Source organism: Notechis scutatus, chromosome 1 (genome assembly GCF_049901735.1).
Source record: "Notechis scutatus isolate UNSWTSFEM ecotype Mainland chromosome 1, rNotScu1.2, whole genome shotgun sequence".
NCBI lineage: Eukaryota > Metazoa > Chordata > Lepidosauria > Squamata > Elapidae > Notechis > Notechis scutatus.
The window spans coordinates 121,408,080-121,425,311 of record NC_142009.1 but is presented as its reverse complement, the minus strand read 5'-3'; positions in this window follow the sequence as shown (position 1 = coordinate 121,425,311).

Here is a 17,232-nt window from a genome sequence, read left to right as displayed (position 1 = left end):
GGGGGTGCAAAAGTGGCCTGCAGAATTGTACCAAAAAGTTGTAAAGCTAAACAATTAATACCAGCCTTTTATTGATAAGCATCAGTGGGCCTGAGAGATAAGTGATTAGCATAAGGCTGACAATGGCAGAGATGTTTATTTTAATTAGCAAGATTTAGTGGCTTCTTATGAAACAACTGGGAATTGAAAATCCTTGTCAATTTGCTGCAAATCACCCAGGGATCTGCTAATGGAGCCAGTTTAGTTTCTGTTCTTTTCCGTTTTTGAAAAGTCTGTCCTCTTGTTTACTATATGAATTTCAATGTTTTACCAGCACCATCTAGTCCATTTGGCCTGGATTTAATTTTAATTTATTCATATCCAGTACCAATGAATAATTTATTCATATCCAGCACCAATGTTTAGACAGATGTTTCATGTAGAATTTGAAAAAGAAAAGCAAAATAGAATGCAGTAGCATCAGAGTACCAGCCGTATTCCTACATCAACTTTTTAAATTTCTTAAAGAGGAAGGAGTAGGGCCATGCTCTAATGAGGCCCTCTGTCCTATAAGAGAGCTTGAAATGTTAAGATGCTGATGATATTTGAAAAAATTACACTAGGTTTAACTGAATATATACTGTCACAGTCTTGTTAAATTCACACATTCTTCAGCCATAATAACCTTCAGCCATAAAGTGGTTAGTGCACTTTTGCCTATTATCATGCGAGGCATGCCGCTGTATTTTATCATCCAAGAACCAGAAAGAACTGTGAACCCAAATACTTGCAGTTAACATAACAAACCATCATTAAGAAACCTGTGATGTATGAACTGAGTAAAGTCTCTGGGAAAACCTCATCAATTGGGTCAGCTAAAACAACTCTGATTTCTGAACAGAAACCAGATTGAAATTAATCTAAATAATTCATTTGCTTCATGAGTTTTCAGAACTTCATTGCCTTAGCTGCCCATTTCAATTAAAACTAGGACACTAATCTTGAATTCCCATCATCTTAAGTATTAATGTGTTTTTAAATGCATCCCTCTGTTGAAAGAGGGGAAGGCATAGAGTGTAATTCATTAAAGTTGGGACATTAGGAACCTAGTGAGAAATAAAATGAAATTGCCCTTTTTCTCCACAAGTGCCCTACATACAAGTGGTCACAGCAATATCCACGAGTATCAACAACCAATTATATCCAAAAGAAGACTAGTTCTTTACATTCTTAACATTAAGTAATGGATTCAAGATAAGAATAGAGGTAGAAGATTTTCATTCCTGAAATGTCACAATAGGTTGTTGAGAGTTTTAAATCTTTTATGAAATAGGGTCAGGATATTAAAACCTTCTTTTAATTAATTTTCATTTAAACTGCTTCAGCTCGCTTAGACATTTGGACAAAGAATTTAATATGAGAAGGTAGCATTGAAAAATGAGATGAAGGGGATAAATAGCAGAAGTTTTCCAGATTATCTAGATCAGGGGTCTCCAACCTTGGTTTACGCCTGGTGGACTTCAACTCCCAGGGAGCAAAGCTGGCTGAGGAATTCTGGGAGTTGAAGTCCTCCAGGCTTAAAGTTGCCAAGGTTGGTGACCCCGATCTAGATTACTGCTTGAAACATACACATAGATATACATAGGGATATTTCTCATTGGTATGTAGGCTGGGACAGCTGGAAATTGAGATTCAAAGTAGCTGGAGAGCATCAGAATATTTAGATTTATTATTAAGGAGTCTTTAGTTGTAACACAATATTTCCAAAGTAGAGTCTTCTCGTTCTAAATGCCCAACTAGACAGTCATTCTGCCAATTACTGTTCAGTAAAGGACAGTGCCTTTAATTAAAATGTGCAACTGTTCCTTTATAAGATGTCACAAAGCTACAGCATCTGTTATTTGTGACATAACATCTTTGTAAGCCATAAACATATCCTCTCTAGAATATGCAGTACTGTCATATTTAAAAAAAAAACACCCTGAAAGGATAAAGAACAAAAAAACCTGTTGAAAATAAAATAATGAGAAAATTATGAATATATCACCATTATGTTTTTCCCAGTTATTTTTTTCTGAGATTATAATAATAGCACTTCACTGTAACCAAGACCCATGTTTAAGTCCTCTGATGTGTGTGTGTGTGTGTGTGTGTGTGTGTGTGTGAGAGAGAGAGAGAGAGAGAGAGAGAAATTAGGTGGAAGGATGGATGGATAGATGGATGAATAGAGTTCCTTTCACCTCCTTTCTTTCTGATCAGTGTAGGGTATTATCAGGAAAGAGGGAGAGTTAAGATAAGGTAGAAAAATGAAATAAGTTTTACAAAATTGAATACCTTATAATGGTAACTACGTTACATCGAGATAATCAGGAATATAAATATAATTATTCCTTGTTCTTGCTGTTGTGAATGAATAAAAGTAACTAAGCCCAAATGCAAAGCAGGTTTTGGAAGCCTGCACATTTGATTGGTCCTTGAACAGCGAACAAGGATTGGTTCATAAAAGCCCTGATTGGCCAAACTTAGGACACTTCTTATTGGTTATTGGTTTGAACCTTATGCACTTATTATTGGTTAATAGGGTAGCAGTCAACCCTATAAAAGGGTTACTGCTGCCCATAGCCTTGCTCTGTTCTGTTCCATTTACTGTTATTAAAGAGTTGAAGTCACTGGTCAGATGTCTGGTCTCCATTATTTCCCAAACTTAACACTGGCGACGAGGATGGGATGCGGAGACCGAAGAGCTGACTGATCTACAGAGCAACCAACAGAGCACGTGGTTGAACACGCACCATCAACGGCAACATGACCAGCGGTGCCGTACCACCCGCTCCATTCGACCCAGAAACCGAAGACTGGGAATCGTACATGGATAGGTTCCAGATGTTTCTGGAGACCAACAATTTGAAAGACGCAACAACCAGCAAAAAAAGAGCTATATTTCTAACCCACTGCGGCCCTACCGTGTTTAAAATGGCAAAATCACTTGCCAAGCCAGCCGAAGTAAAAGAGATGGACTGGGACGTCCTCGAGCCTTTGCTAAGGGCCCACTACGCGCCCACCGTGCCCACCTTAGTCAGAAGACACGAATATTACCAGAGGGACCAGCAGAAAGGTGAAAGCCTTGCCAACTACATCTCAGACCTCCGCAACCTTGGAGGCCTCTGCCGATTCTCTGATTTAGAAGAAGCCCTCCGAGACCGCCTGGTTCTGGGCCTAGAAGACGGCACGATCCAGAGCAAAATCATGGCTAAGGGGGACATCAGCCTCACTGATGCCCTTAAAGAAGCCACTGCAGCGGAGGCGACCAAAAAGTCGGCAGCCCGAATGCGCCGCACCAGCGCACCGCTACGCCAACTCGCCAAAGATACCTCGCCTCGCTCAGAGAGACACCCGGTATCGACTCACCACAAAGACCTAGAATCCCCATCAGAAAGCGATGAGGAAGAGGTCAACCGACTCCGAACGGAACGAGACCAGTTCACACAACCCTCATCTCGACCATGTGCAGGATGTGGGGTGAATCACCCACGATCCAGCTGCAAATTCCTCAACGCACTCTGCCGCGTTTGCGGGAAAAGAGGTCACATCGCAAAGGTTTGCAGAAGCAAACAAAACTCCAACTCCAAACCCCGACAGGCCGAATGCCAGTCTTCAGAATTCGTCGGCACACCCCGAAACAAACTGAATCACCAATGGGGAAGCCACTCCTACAGAAACAAACCGTCCACCACTTCCACCAGGCGGGAAGAAACCAGGCGGGAAGAGACCCGCCAAACAATTACCATAGGCCACGCTACATCCCTTGATGCCGGGAAAATCAGAGTAAAGGTCGCTATCGAAAACAAACCTTGTGTAATGGAGGTGGACTCAGGATCATCCCTCTCGATGGTGTCCTGGAAGATGCTTCAACAGCTCATCCCGACGATTCGCCGCCAAGACCTAAATCCTCAAAGGGTTATACTCAAAGATTACCAGGGTAATCGAATTCCCGTTGTCGGGTCCCGCCGATTCCAGGTCTCTTTCAAGGACCGCACCGTCGCACTGCCACTGACTGTCGTGGACCGTGACCGGCCTAGTCTTTTAGGCCTTCAATGGTTCAAACCGCTTGGAATCACTGTAGCCGGAGTCCACCGTGCCGAGAGCAACGATTGGGAGGAAGCCCTCGTGCAAGAATTCCAAGACGTTTTGCAAACGGACTAGGCAAGTACAAGGGGACCCCGATCTCATTTAACTTGAACCCTGAGGTAGCACCCATCCGCCTTAAGCCGCGTCGGGTGCCGTTCGCCCTGAAACCTAAAATCGACGAACAACTCGATAAGCTAATAGCACAGGGCGTGCTGGAACCCACCGACCACGCCCGGTGGGAAACCCCAATAGTGACGCCTATCAAGCCTGATGGGTCACTGAGAATTTGCGGAGACTACCGGGCCACCCTAAACCACGCACTTCAGCAAAGTGCGTATCCAGTGCCGGTAGTGCAACACCTGCTCCATTCCCTGGGCGGCGGGAAAGTTTTCGCTAAATTAGACCTAGCGCAGGCGTATCAACAACTGCCTGTAGATCCAGCCACCGCGGAGGCGCAAACTATCGTCACGCATAGGGGCGCATTTAAATGCAACTGGCTCCAGTTCGGGGTGAGCGTCACTCCAGGAATTTTTCAGAGCTTAATGGAAAGGCTGTTACAAGGAATAAGAGGGGTCATACCATATTTCGACGATGTACTCATCGCCGCTCCTAACAGAGACATTCTAGAAAAACGACTCAGAGTGGTTTTACAAAGGTTCCAAAACGCAGGCCTCAAAGTAAAAAAAAAATAAATGCCAGTTATGTACCGAAAGGGTGGAGTTTTTGGGATACCTCCTGGACAGTCAAGGAATCCATCCCACTGAGGACAAATTAAAGGCAATTAAGAAGGCCCCCACTCCAAGGAACAAGGCAGATCTACAGGCGTTCTTGGACTTATCAATTTTTATAACGTCTTTTTACCCAATAAAGCAACGGTAGCTGAACCATTACATAGACTCTTAGACAAAAAAGCAACGTGGGTTTGGGGACAACGTGAACAATACGCTTTCCAACAAGTAAAGAAACTGCTAACTTCTGATTCTGTACTTATGCAGTACAACGAGACGCTACCGTTAACTATTACTTGTGACGCCTCACCTTTGGGGTTGGAGCAATCCTGGCCCACGTATTACCGAACGGAGCAGAAGCTCCCGTCGCTTTTTTTCACGAACTTTAGCTAAAGCTGAAAGAAATTATAGTCAGCTGGATAAAGAAGCTTTAGCTATTGTGGCTGCAGTTAAAAGATTTCATGAATATGTGTATGGGCGTGCGTTTACAATAATTACTGATCATAAACCACTACTGGGAATTATTGTGGGTAATAAACCAACCCCGTATATATTATCCCCCAGAATGACTCGCTGGTCTGAATTCTTGGCGGCATACAACTACACCTTGCAACACCGCCGGGAAATCAATTCTCCACGCTGATGCATTGAGCAGAACACCGCTTCCAGAATCGGTTGAAGATCCAGCCCCAACCATCACAACGTTGCAAATTGAGACTCTACACGCGCCGCCATTGACGGCGAGAGACATTGCCCTCGAGACAAAACGAGATCCGGTCCTGCAACACATCCTACGCTGGGTTGAGCGGGGTTGGCCAACAGAACAGCTATCACCGGAATGGGCGCCCTTTAAAGCCCGCCAAACCGAACTGTTTTCTCAAAAGGGTTGCATTTTGTGGGGTGATAGAGTCGTAATCCCAGGCAAACTGCAGCAAACTGTTTTAGCGGTATTGCACGACGGACATCCGGGCATCGTGCGGATGAAAGCACTTGCATGGAGCTACGCCTGGTGGCCGGGAATCGACAAAGAATCGAGGCCTGGGTCGCTACTTGTCAACGTGCCAAGACGTCAGCAACGCCCCACCTAAAGCAAGCCCAACCGAATGGGAAACTCCGAGGGGACCATGGTCCCGTATTCATATTGACTTTGCGGGGCCTACAAAAGGGCACACTTTCCTTATTACAGTCGACGCCTATTCAAATTGGCTCGAGATCCATCGAATGAACACAACTACAACGGACTCAGTTATCAACAAATTAAACAGGTTATTTGCCACACATGGTTTTCGGACGTTCTCATCTCGGATAATGGGCCACAGTTCACAGCATTACCATTTGAACAATATCTTGCTGACCGGGCATCCGCCATGCGCTAACCTCGCCCGCGCACCCTGCGGCAAACGGACGTGCAGAGCGCATGGTACAGTTTGTAAAAAGACCCTCCACAAAATGGAATTCGGAAACATCGATGAGAAAATCAATCGAATTTTATTGTTGCAGCACATCACGCCCACAGCATTACCAACAAAACGCCCACCGAACTTCTTATGGGGCGGAAACTACAATCGCACCTCGACTGCTCCACCCCGCATACGCACCCGAAAAGCCTTTTGGCTCCAGCAGCAAATGCCGGACCCCACCAGTGGGCCGCAGCTCACCAATTGGCGACCACTGTTCTAGTCCAACCCACTGCTCTCGCAGGAAACCCTATACCATTTCAGACAAATGGTTGTCCAGTCTCTTCTTTAAAACTTCCAGTGTTGGAGCATTCACAACTTCTGGAGGCAATTCCTGGGAAACAGATGCTTCAACATAGTCCATCACAGCACCCTCCCCCCTCTGTAGGCACTTTCCTTCCCAGTCCTGAGATCATGGAAATGGGCTTTTCTGTTCTGTTTGATACCACCTGATCTGAGTTTGAAAGCAGTGAGTGTCCCACTTTCATAACAGCACAGACAAGACAGAGAAAAGGCGGGGGAGGAAACTGTGTTGTAAATAATTGATGATTAGAGAGGAAGTTACTCGAAAAAGGCAGGGATGGAGAATAAACACTGTCAAAATTCAAAAGGTTAGGAGAAACACCAACTTGGTCACTTCAATTCTAGCCCAAACCAAATCAGGCAAATATATAAGGTTAACTACAGGAAATCCCTGAATTACGACCACAATTGAGCTCAAAATTTATGTTGCTAAGCAAGACATTTGTGAAGTAAGTTTTGCCCTACTTTATGGACTTTCTTGCCACCGTTGTTAAGCGAATCACTGCAGTTTTAAGTTAGCAACACAGCATTAATGGCTTCCCTGTTGTCAGAAGGTTGCAAAAGGGGATCACATGGCCCCAAGACACTGCAACCATCATAAATACATGCCAGTTGCCAAGCATCCAAATTTTGATCACATGATCATGAGGAAGCTGCAATGGTTGTGAGTGTGAAAAACGTTCATACGTTGCTTTTTTTCAGTGCCGTTGTAATGTTGAATTAGGGTTGGCTTCAAAAATGTCAGCAAAGAGTTCTGTGCCCAGCTGCTGGTTGAGCATGGCCGTGGTGGGCGTGGCCTAGTCGGCCTCCTGCACCATGGTGGTGGTGGGGTGTTTTTGCCTTCCCCGCACTCCAGAGGCTTTCCTTGAGCCTCCAGGAGGGTGAAAACAACCTCCCTGGGCTCCAGAGGCTCTCTGGAAGCCGGAAATGGGCCCATTTCCATCCTTCCTGAACTTCCAGGAGGCCTGTTTATCACCCTCCCTGAGCCTCTGTGCGCGCCCTGCACTTACCTGCATCCAAAATGGGGAGCTTAGGGACTCCTGGGAGGGGAGGGGCAGGGTGGGCGGGGCCAGCCAGGAGAGGAATTTGAGGGTTCTCCGAACTGCACAGAATCTTAGGTGGGGGCTCTCCCAAACCCCCAGCAGCCCACCCCTGCTTTGAATGGTCACTAAACACACTGTTGTAAATCGAGGACTTCTTGTAGTGATTTTGTTATATCAAACGTCTGGTGATCTAACTCTAAAGAATGTTTACTTGAGTCTGTTTTAAAATCGGTTCTTGTTCCTGGTGAAAATAGCATTTCTAAAAAAAAAGTGAGACAAACAGCAAGCTTATCTGTTTGCAATCCAGGGACCCAGACTGACATCTTTTAATCACCTATTGCCATTTTTCATAAAGGAAAAACCAGGCTTTCAATAATCCACATGCAAGTGTTACAGTTTTATGACTCTTTCTCAAATTCTCTCTGAAATAATATATTTATGATGCATTTTCCAGCTCATGCTAAGCAACGAAAATACAAATGGGATTAAATGAACAAAGTAGAAATTGTTGTAATTGTAGAAGGTATCATTGATGAGTAAAGGAAGTTTAGAAAAGAATTAGTCCGATTGACAGGAATCAATTGCATTTTAACTTGGCTAACCTATTGATTACCAAGGGCTCTTTGGTCATATGGAGAGACACATCAGTTGTCATGTTAGGAAAAATAGGAGATGGGTTCAGGAAGTCATTGTAGCTTTTGAAATGGCGTACATTTTTTTGCTGTTATAATAGGCACAGTCTTCAGTATATGCAAAACGATAACTGCCATTAGAAAAAAATTGATACTAGACAACAATATCGATATAATGAGTTAAAAAACTATAGTTCATACATGAGTGATGTGAATAATGTCATAGTATTGTTCATCCTTCTTAACATACAGTGGAAATGCTCTAAAGAGTTTTTTTTACCTCTTTTACTCTTTTATCTCACCAGGCTCAAGGTGGCCTCAGTCTCCCATCCTTCCAAGGTGGGTAAAATGAGGACCCAGATTGTTGGGGGCAATATGCCGTCTCTGTAAACGGCTTAGAGAGGGCTATAAAGCACTGTAGAGCTGTATATAAGTCTTAAGTGCTAGTGCTATTTTACTGTACAGCATATTGTATCCTATCAATTCTTTATACTACCAACCATTTAGGACTGTATGTGCTTCAAAAAATGACAAGGGAGCGGTGCTTTGGACTTTGAATTTTTTTAAGTGCTGCACATATTTGCTACTCGTTAAATTAGCCTGACTTTGTTCCAGCTTGTGTGTGAAAATGAACCATGGTTTATTTGATTTAACACTGTTGCATTGCCTTGACTCATCCCACCTTCTAAGACAAGGGTGTCAAACTTAAGGCCCGTGGGCTGGATCCCATGGGGCCATGCTGGAAACAGGGAAGGACTGGTCCACGGTGCCTCTGCCAGTGAAAATGGAGCTCAGCAGGACCGTGTGGCTCTCCTGAGTGCCATTTTCACTGACAGAGCACTGGAGCAGGCCATTGCAGCTGAAAATGGAGCTTGGGAGGGCTACAAGTGGCCCTCCCGAGCTCCGTTTTTGCTGGAAGCAATGCAGGAGGCCCCTGCAGGCACATCTGACACAAGTGATATCGAGCTGGCCACGTCCCACAACATCCTCCCCCCAACAACCCTGATGTGGCCCTCAATGAAATTGAGTTTGATACCCCTGAACTAAGTGATTTCTAGGAAATAGATAGGCCATCATCCTAGGCAGACAGTTGACAGAACATCTCACTTCTCCTGGAAGTGAAGAAAAACACCTTGGACAAATGGGAGCATAGCACCAGTAGCCTGTCCACGAGCTGTTTCTGCTTTAAGGAGTCCACTTATTCAAGTTCGTGTGATTTTTGAAATGGTATCATCTTTTCCTGCTACGCATGGCAGCCTGTAAAACATTGGGCTGCTTTAATGGAAGCAAGCCCAGCCTCGTAACTATCCTTCAGAGCCAGAGGCTGGATTTCGTAGTTTTATTACTCATTGATTGCTCTAAAAGTGTTATTTCATGAAACCTCAGTTCATTCACAGCATCCGTTTTTCTTCATCGAAGGAATTTTAAAATCATTCATGTTATTTCACGACATAGCACTTGGGGTATTTCCAATGAATCATCTCCATTGAATCATAAAGTAATAATTATCCAGCAATGATAACCATTTGTAAAAATAAATAGAATGAAGTAGCGGTTGCTTGTATTATGTCCCTTAATGGATTTTCTAAAAACGGATTGATTTCTAGGGCCTCAGAACCATTCAGAAATCTACTGTCCTGAGTGCTATTAATTGATCAAAATGTGAAGCTAATTGTTCCATTTCTTTCTTCAGGGTAGACACACTTTAATAAATTATTACGGAAAACAACACAGTATTGCTAATTATTGATTCCAGATACATTAGCTAGGTGGAATGGGAATGACCTTCCAGTATCCATTAGTAGTACGCCAGATCAGACTTAGAAAAACACTCATAAATACACCATAATATTTAATGAGTTGTTGACATGTTTTTAACTGCTACAGTCAAATAATGGAAAATTGGAAGACTTCCTTCAGCTGCTCTGAAGACATGTCGATCTGCCCTCACTGAATTTGAATAGAATTGTCTCTGTATATTTGAATATGGCAATGTTTTTACATTCTTATCACTAGCAGCAATTGTGCATATATGTTTTTGTTATTCTGTTGTGCTTTCTTGAAAAGTGTGACTTTTCAAGTGTCGGGGCAGGATTTTATTTTATGCAACAAATAATTTTTTCCCCTTGCCTGCTGAAACAGAATGTAGCCCTAAATAAATTAAGTGTGTGTGTGTGTGTGTGTGTGTGTGATTGGAAACCCACCTCCCAATTTTTTATTTTATGAAATTGAGATTTCAGTTTTTTATACACTACTGTTAATGATACTTAATGATTTTAGATTTTTTTTTTTAAAGGGACATTTTTCTGTTTACCTTGTGCTGCTGGGGGTTTTCTTCTGGGGTTTGTGGTTTTGCTTGCACATCTCATGTTCTTCCGCTGTTCCTCCTTCCTAGCCTGAAAAAGAAAAAAAAATAGGGATGAAATTCCTTCAGGAGGATCATTTCTTGGTATTGAACCAAAATGGTACTAACCAGAGAGGCTGCAGAACATCCAGAAATGTTTAGATAGTTGAAAAAAAGAAAGAAAACATTAGTTTAACCATATTGTAACTAATGGAAAGGTTGTTACACGTAGGTAGAAAATGTTCTCCACAATTTCTTCTCCTTTGAATAAGCAGCCTGGGAAACTCCCCTTCCTAACTTTCCAACCCTGGAACCAGTAAGCAAGTGAAGCCCCATCCGCGAACACACAGGACCATGAAATCACACACCCCACCCCACCCAGTCCACAGAAAAACTGCTCTCCACGGAACCGGTCCGCCGTGCCCAGAAGGTTGGGGGCCGCTGTCATAGAGTATTGAAAATTACGACTTTTTAAAACACAGAAGGATATTTTGCTGCAGAGCTATCATAGAAGGAAAAAAGCCCTGCTGAATGTGAGACTTAGAGTCATGTCAGCCAGCATAGGAAAATGCTTTAACTGATAATAAAACAACATGGGGTGCTGCAATCCAATGCACGTCTTCTCAAAAATAAACCCAATGGATTTATTATCAAGGAGACATGCACAGGAACTCAGTTTTCTGGCATTTACCAAGATTAATTCCAACTTCGTTCACTGGAATTGGCTTTCATGTAAGCGTGTCTAGCACCGCAATCTTGTTGAATAATTGTTGAAGGCAAATTTTAATTATTGTGGGTTTTATTATTCAGTTAGGCTCTTCTGCTGGTGGAATCGTGTCCCATGTGGGCAACAGGGCAGGGCACCCCTGATCTCCACCACCACCCCAAAAAAACCTCTTAGAATATGTTCCAGAGAGTCAGGAGACCTGCTGGAAAATGTTTGGGAGGCTGCAGGAAGAATGAAGGAAAGGGGAATAACTGGATTTCACTCTCTAAGTACAAAACAGTTATAATTCTTGTCACTTTGCTTTGAAATTAAAACCTAGCAGAAATTGCACATAGCAGCAGAAAACTAGACCCTTGGAAGTAACACAATAACAAAATAAGGATTAAAAATATTCCCATCCAGAAGCGAATCTGAGAGTGGGATATACTGTTTGTAAGCCTTTTTCTAAAAAAATTTCTCAGAATGATCTTTTTCCAAAAAGTCTTTTGAAAGTCTTTTCCAAAAAGAAAGCAGCTGCTTCTTTCATGCAAAGCTTTTGTTGGTCTCTGTATGGGGTAATTTTTAATGTGAAATTTACCGGTTTAAACTGTATTTATGGGATTTATTTTTATGATTGGGCCGTATTTTAGGGTTAGTTGTTGGCATTTTGGTGCCGTTTGGGAGAAAAGCTGGCAATAAATAAAACAGTAAGCCCTGTGACAGATCTTGCTTTTTTGAATTATGTGATTCTTCACTCTGGCATAACTATTCCCTAACTATGTGACTTGCTGCTTGAGTTTTGGATAAACATAGAGCAATAATCAGATGTGTTGTTCTTTCTCATAAAAAAGCATGCTTCCACATGACAAAACAGGATTACGTTATGGCCTTTTCTTACATGTCAATTTATTCTAGGCAGAAATTGATGTTGTTGTTGTTGTTCGTGATGATGATGATTTACCTGATTTAAGAAATCTGTCCACCCAATGGACTCTGGGCAGCTTATTACAGTGCCCTGGTGGAGCAGTGATTAAAATGCAGTACTGCAGGCAGAGTCTGCCCACATCCTGGAGTTTGATCCTGACAGGCTCAGGTTTTTTTTTTTGTTGTTGTTGTTGTTGATCCTTGTTAAACCCTTTTTGAACAGTGGTGGGATTCAAAAAAAATTACTACCAGTTCTGTGGGTGTGGCTTGGTGGGCATGACAGGGGAAGGATACTGTAAAATCTCCATTTTCTCCCCAGTCCACTAACCTGCTTTCCAGCTCCGTTCTCCTGTGCAGGGCAACAAAAGAAGACCCAAACGATCAGCTGGGACTCGGGAAGCAGAGAATAGATGGGGCGGGGCCAGTCAGAGGTGGCATTTGCCGGTTCTCCAAACTACTCAAAATTTTCGCTACTGGTTTCCCACAACTGGTTAGAACCTGCTGAATACGACCTCTGGTTTTGAACTCTTAGAACTTTTGAATATCTTCTCCGAAAGCTGAAATTCAGCAGTGGAGTCAGAGGGAGATTTACCATGGAAAGAAAGGGGTTGCTATCCACCCGCTAAGCCATCTTGATAATGGCTTGATGATGGGTTAATGGCTTTCTTCTTTAAAATAAGAAGATAGTGATCACATTGCCTGAATCATAGTATGTTATGATTTTGTGTGTATAATACATGCATACATATACACATACACTCCCAATGGAGTCCTGCTTTTTGTACTGTATTTGCAATATCGAAGCCCTGAGAAATTACAACCAGAATAGATTGCTTTTTTAAAGAAAGCAAAAAGAAAATTCCTCCCCAACCCAATTGCAGTTTAGACAATTGGAAGAAATCCTAGACTAAGCACCACATTTTAATTATAATAAACTAATTCTGTATATCTCCTAGTTTCCCCTGCTGGTGCCATTGCTTTCATTTGCATTACCCTGAATTAAGCTCATGTGAGCAGTATTGTACTGAATTTGATGCCAAAGCACCAAATTCACAGCTAAAATTAGTTCACAAGATGGGATTTTGTCCTGTTTTGCTTTGCAAAGGGCTTCAGCTCCATTCGGAAAGTGCAGGAATAGTCATGATCAAGACAGAAATGATTTTTTAAAAAGTCTTTTCAATTGGGTGTATTTTGGCCACCTTGGGAGATGAAACTGGTAGCTGTGCCAGTTCTCCTGAATATTTTAGTGGCTTTTAATATCATTGAGAATCACTGTATCCACTGGCAGTTATCTGAAGGACATTGTGTTGCAGTGGTTCTAATCCTTCCTGTCAGGACATATCCAGAAGGTGCTACTGAGGGAAGAGTGTTCACCATCTAAGCTGTTGAACTGTGGTGTTTCACAGGTTTCTATTCTGTCTCCTATCCTTTCTCCAGCAATTAGGTGGAGCTGTGGACGGCAATGCCATCAGTATGCCGATAACACCTAGCACTACCACTCCTGACCCTGCGTCACCTGGAAAGTTATCAGTACCCTTGAATACATTGCTCAAATGGTCTGGATGAAGGAGAACAATCTGAGAAGACGGAGGTGATGTTATGATAAAAAGACAAGACTCTGGGAATGAGTTGAATTTTGTATTGGATGAGATCAATACAATGGTTCTTGACTTCCAATTCCCACTTGATTTGCAAGGATCTGTTGTGATGAGACCCATCATGGCTAGTATATCAACTCTGACTCTCCTTATTTTGGTCATCACCTTGGTTACATTCCATCTCAACAATTACAGCGCACTTTATCTGGAGATACTCTTGAAAATGACCAGCAATTGGAATGGGAACAAAATATGACGAATAGTCTGCTGGCTGGTGCAAGATACAAGAATCATATGATGCAATGTATTCAGAGATTTTCACTGACTATTCATGTTCTACTGGACACAATTTAAAACCCTAAAGAGTTTAGGATCTAATTATCTGTGGTGCAACTTCTCATGTCATGAATCTACCAGGTTACTTAAATGAGTAGATCTAAAGATCTCTGTGCTACAACTATCGGATTTTCAGGGAAGGATGCAATCAGGAAAAAGATGACCCAGTCTTGGGAATAAAGTCTCTAAGAGATGATGGGAACTTTTAATATTTAACAGAATGGTAAAAACACATCTCTTTCATCGAGCCTTTAATAGTTAATTATTTTAATGACTGGTTTACTTTTTTCTTTATTATTTCACAGCTTTTATAGCTGACTCCAGTCAAGGGACACATGAAAATTTTCTAAAAACTACAACCTCAATAAATCAGAATATTTTCTTCACTTGCCGCCTTTCCCAAATGTAGACATCAATGATGTATATTTGGAGTTGAAGGCTCAGTAAAATAAAACTGTCTTCAGTTATCTTCTAAATGCCACGAAGGTTAATAATTTTAAGAATTCTTGCCTAATGAGGCCTTATCAACTGAACTGAAAAATACTGAGGTGAATCTGTCTGAATGGCTGTGTTGTTCATGCTTCATTGTTAAAGAGGAGGCCTTTAAGTCACAAAGTATTGAGTCTCGTCTTGTAGCAGGAAAAAAAGAATGGCAGATCTGCTGTCACTGTTCTGCCTTCCTCTCAGACTGCCAAGATCTGCTTTTTGAAGCCTCCGAACACTCAACTGGCTTTCGAGACAGCCACCTCATCTCATGTGGTGATTTCCAGCAAAAGACATGTGTTATTTTAACTGGGATGGCAGCATTTCATATTATCATCCTGAACAATGGTAATGGTGACAGGGCTTTTAATAAGGCTTTTGTTAATACAAGGAATTGCCACCCAGCCCGAACAGATCCTGGAAGACATACAATATTTTAAGAAAAGCATAGTAAAAAGGGCTGCACAACTTCTGGCCACAGAGTCATAAGTGTATTATAACTCAAGTTATAATCATGAGAATTTATCCAAAACTGAACATTGAATGGTATTTATGGAGAGTAGTATTCAATCACTTCATTTCGTTTTGGCATTTCAGTATAAACCAATTCAGTTCCTTTCTGGCCTTCTCTTTTCTTTTGTCCCAGCTCTGCCTATTGTTTGGAATGCATTTTCAGAATGCCACCCTCAAGGCTTTGAACCCCCAAATAGCAGGGCATTCTCATCAGGAACATCTACAAGGGCAGGGGTCCCCAACCCCTGGTCCGTGGACCGGTACCAAGCCGCAGCATGCCAGAAACTGGGTCATGTAAATAAGTGAAGCTCCATCTATAGGATGCAGGCAGCATTCGAAACCACGCCCCCTCTGGTACGTGGAAAAACCTCTCTCCACGGAACCGGTCCCTGTGCCCTGAAGGTTGGGGGATGCTGTGTAAGAGGGCATGGGAGGCAAGTGACAAAATTATGAACTGAGTTATGACCAAATCATGATGACCTGATATGAATCCGACGACTTACCTATTTCCATCCAAAATCAAGATGCCAGAACAAAAGAACAGGTGTTATCTTGTCACTATGCATATGGCATCATTTTTTCATGACTGCAGCAGTGGTAGGATTCAATTTTTTTTTTACTACTGGTTCTGTGGGTGTGGCTCGGTGGGCATGGCGGGGGAAGGTTGCTGCAAAATCCCATTCCCTCCCCACCCCACTAACCTTCTTTCCAGCTCCATTCTCCTGTGCAGGACAACAAAAGAAGACCCAGCCAATCAGTTGCGACTCGGGAGGCAGAGAATAGATGGGGGTGGGGCCAGTCCAGTGGTGGGATTCAATTTTTTTTTACTACCGGTTCTGTGGGTGTGGTTTGGTGGGTGTGGTTTGGTTTGGTGGGCATGGCTTGGTGGGCGTGGCAGGGAAAGAATATTGTAAAATCTCCATTCCCACCCCAGTCCAGGGAAAGGATACTGCAAAATCCCATTCCCTCTCCACTAACCTGCTTTCCAGCTCCATTCTCCTGTGCAGGACAACAAAAGAAGACCCAGCCAATCAGTTGGGACTCGGGAGGCAAAGAATAGATGGGGGCGGGGCCAGTCAGAGGTGGTATTTGAGCGACTCAAAATTTCCGCAACTGGTTCTCCCGAACTGGTCAGAACCTGCTGAATACCACCTGCAGCCAGCTCTAGAAACCTATGTCCCCAATACAAAACAAGGCACTGAAACCATTAGAAACCCCCCACACTTTCTAAATGAGGCAATAGATCTGCTCCTCACTTGTCACATGTATGTATCTCTTAACAGCTCTATGTTCTTAACATCTACTTCATACAGCAAACTGCTAAGGAAACTCTGTCAACCTGGTGCCCTCCATGTGCCAAGTAGGACTTCAGATATTTTTATGTTTGGAGTTCAGGTCATAAAATAGTATTCATGAAGAAATCCCAATTATGTGATATCAAATCAATTTAAATGTGAAATATAACTGGGCCTTGATTAAATGTTTGCTTATCTTATTCCAAACTGCATGTTTTGCATCCTTTTCAAGCCCTACGTGTCACCAAATTAACTAAATGTGTGCTGTGGTTGGCTTAGCTAAATATCTATTTGCTGGAATTAATTGCCTGTAAGGTTACGAAGCCTTACGCTTTACACAAATTCATTAGTTTGCCTGCTCCATAAACTCCCCAGAATATCTACTAATGGAAACCCATTAACTGAAGTAGCAGCTGTGGTCAACAGATCCCTGCCTCCATCAGATGAGGGTGAAGTCCACATCCCACCCCTCGTGTATGGGAAAGTAAGGTCAGGATTCAGGGAAGATTATGAAGACTAAACTTGTGGCTTCATATATCTCTAGCTTGTTAGAGAGCCTGCTCAGCTTCTGTTATTTTTATAGCAAGGGCTTTCCTTGCCCATCTATTCCTGTATATTTTATAATAATACCACCATGGGTTTTAAAAACACTTTAATTGCAAGTGCCTGCTTGGTACTGCCAGTGGTGACACTGGCCAGATCTATAGAGAAGCTAAACAGAGGAGGAATGTCTACAAACCTGGAATGAAAGCAGAGGTGGTAT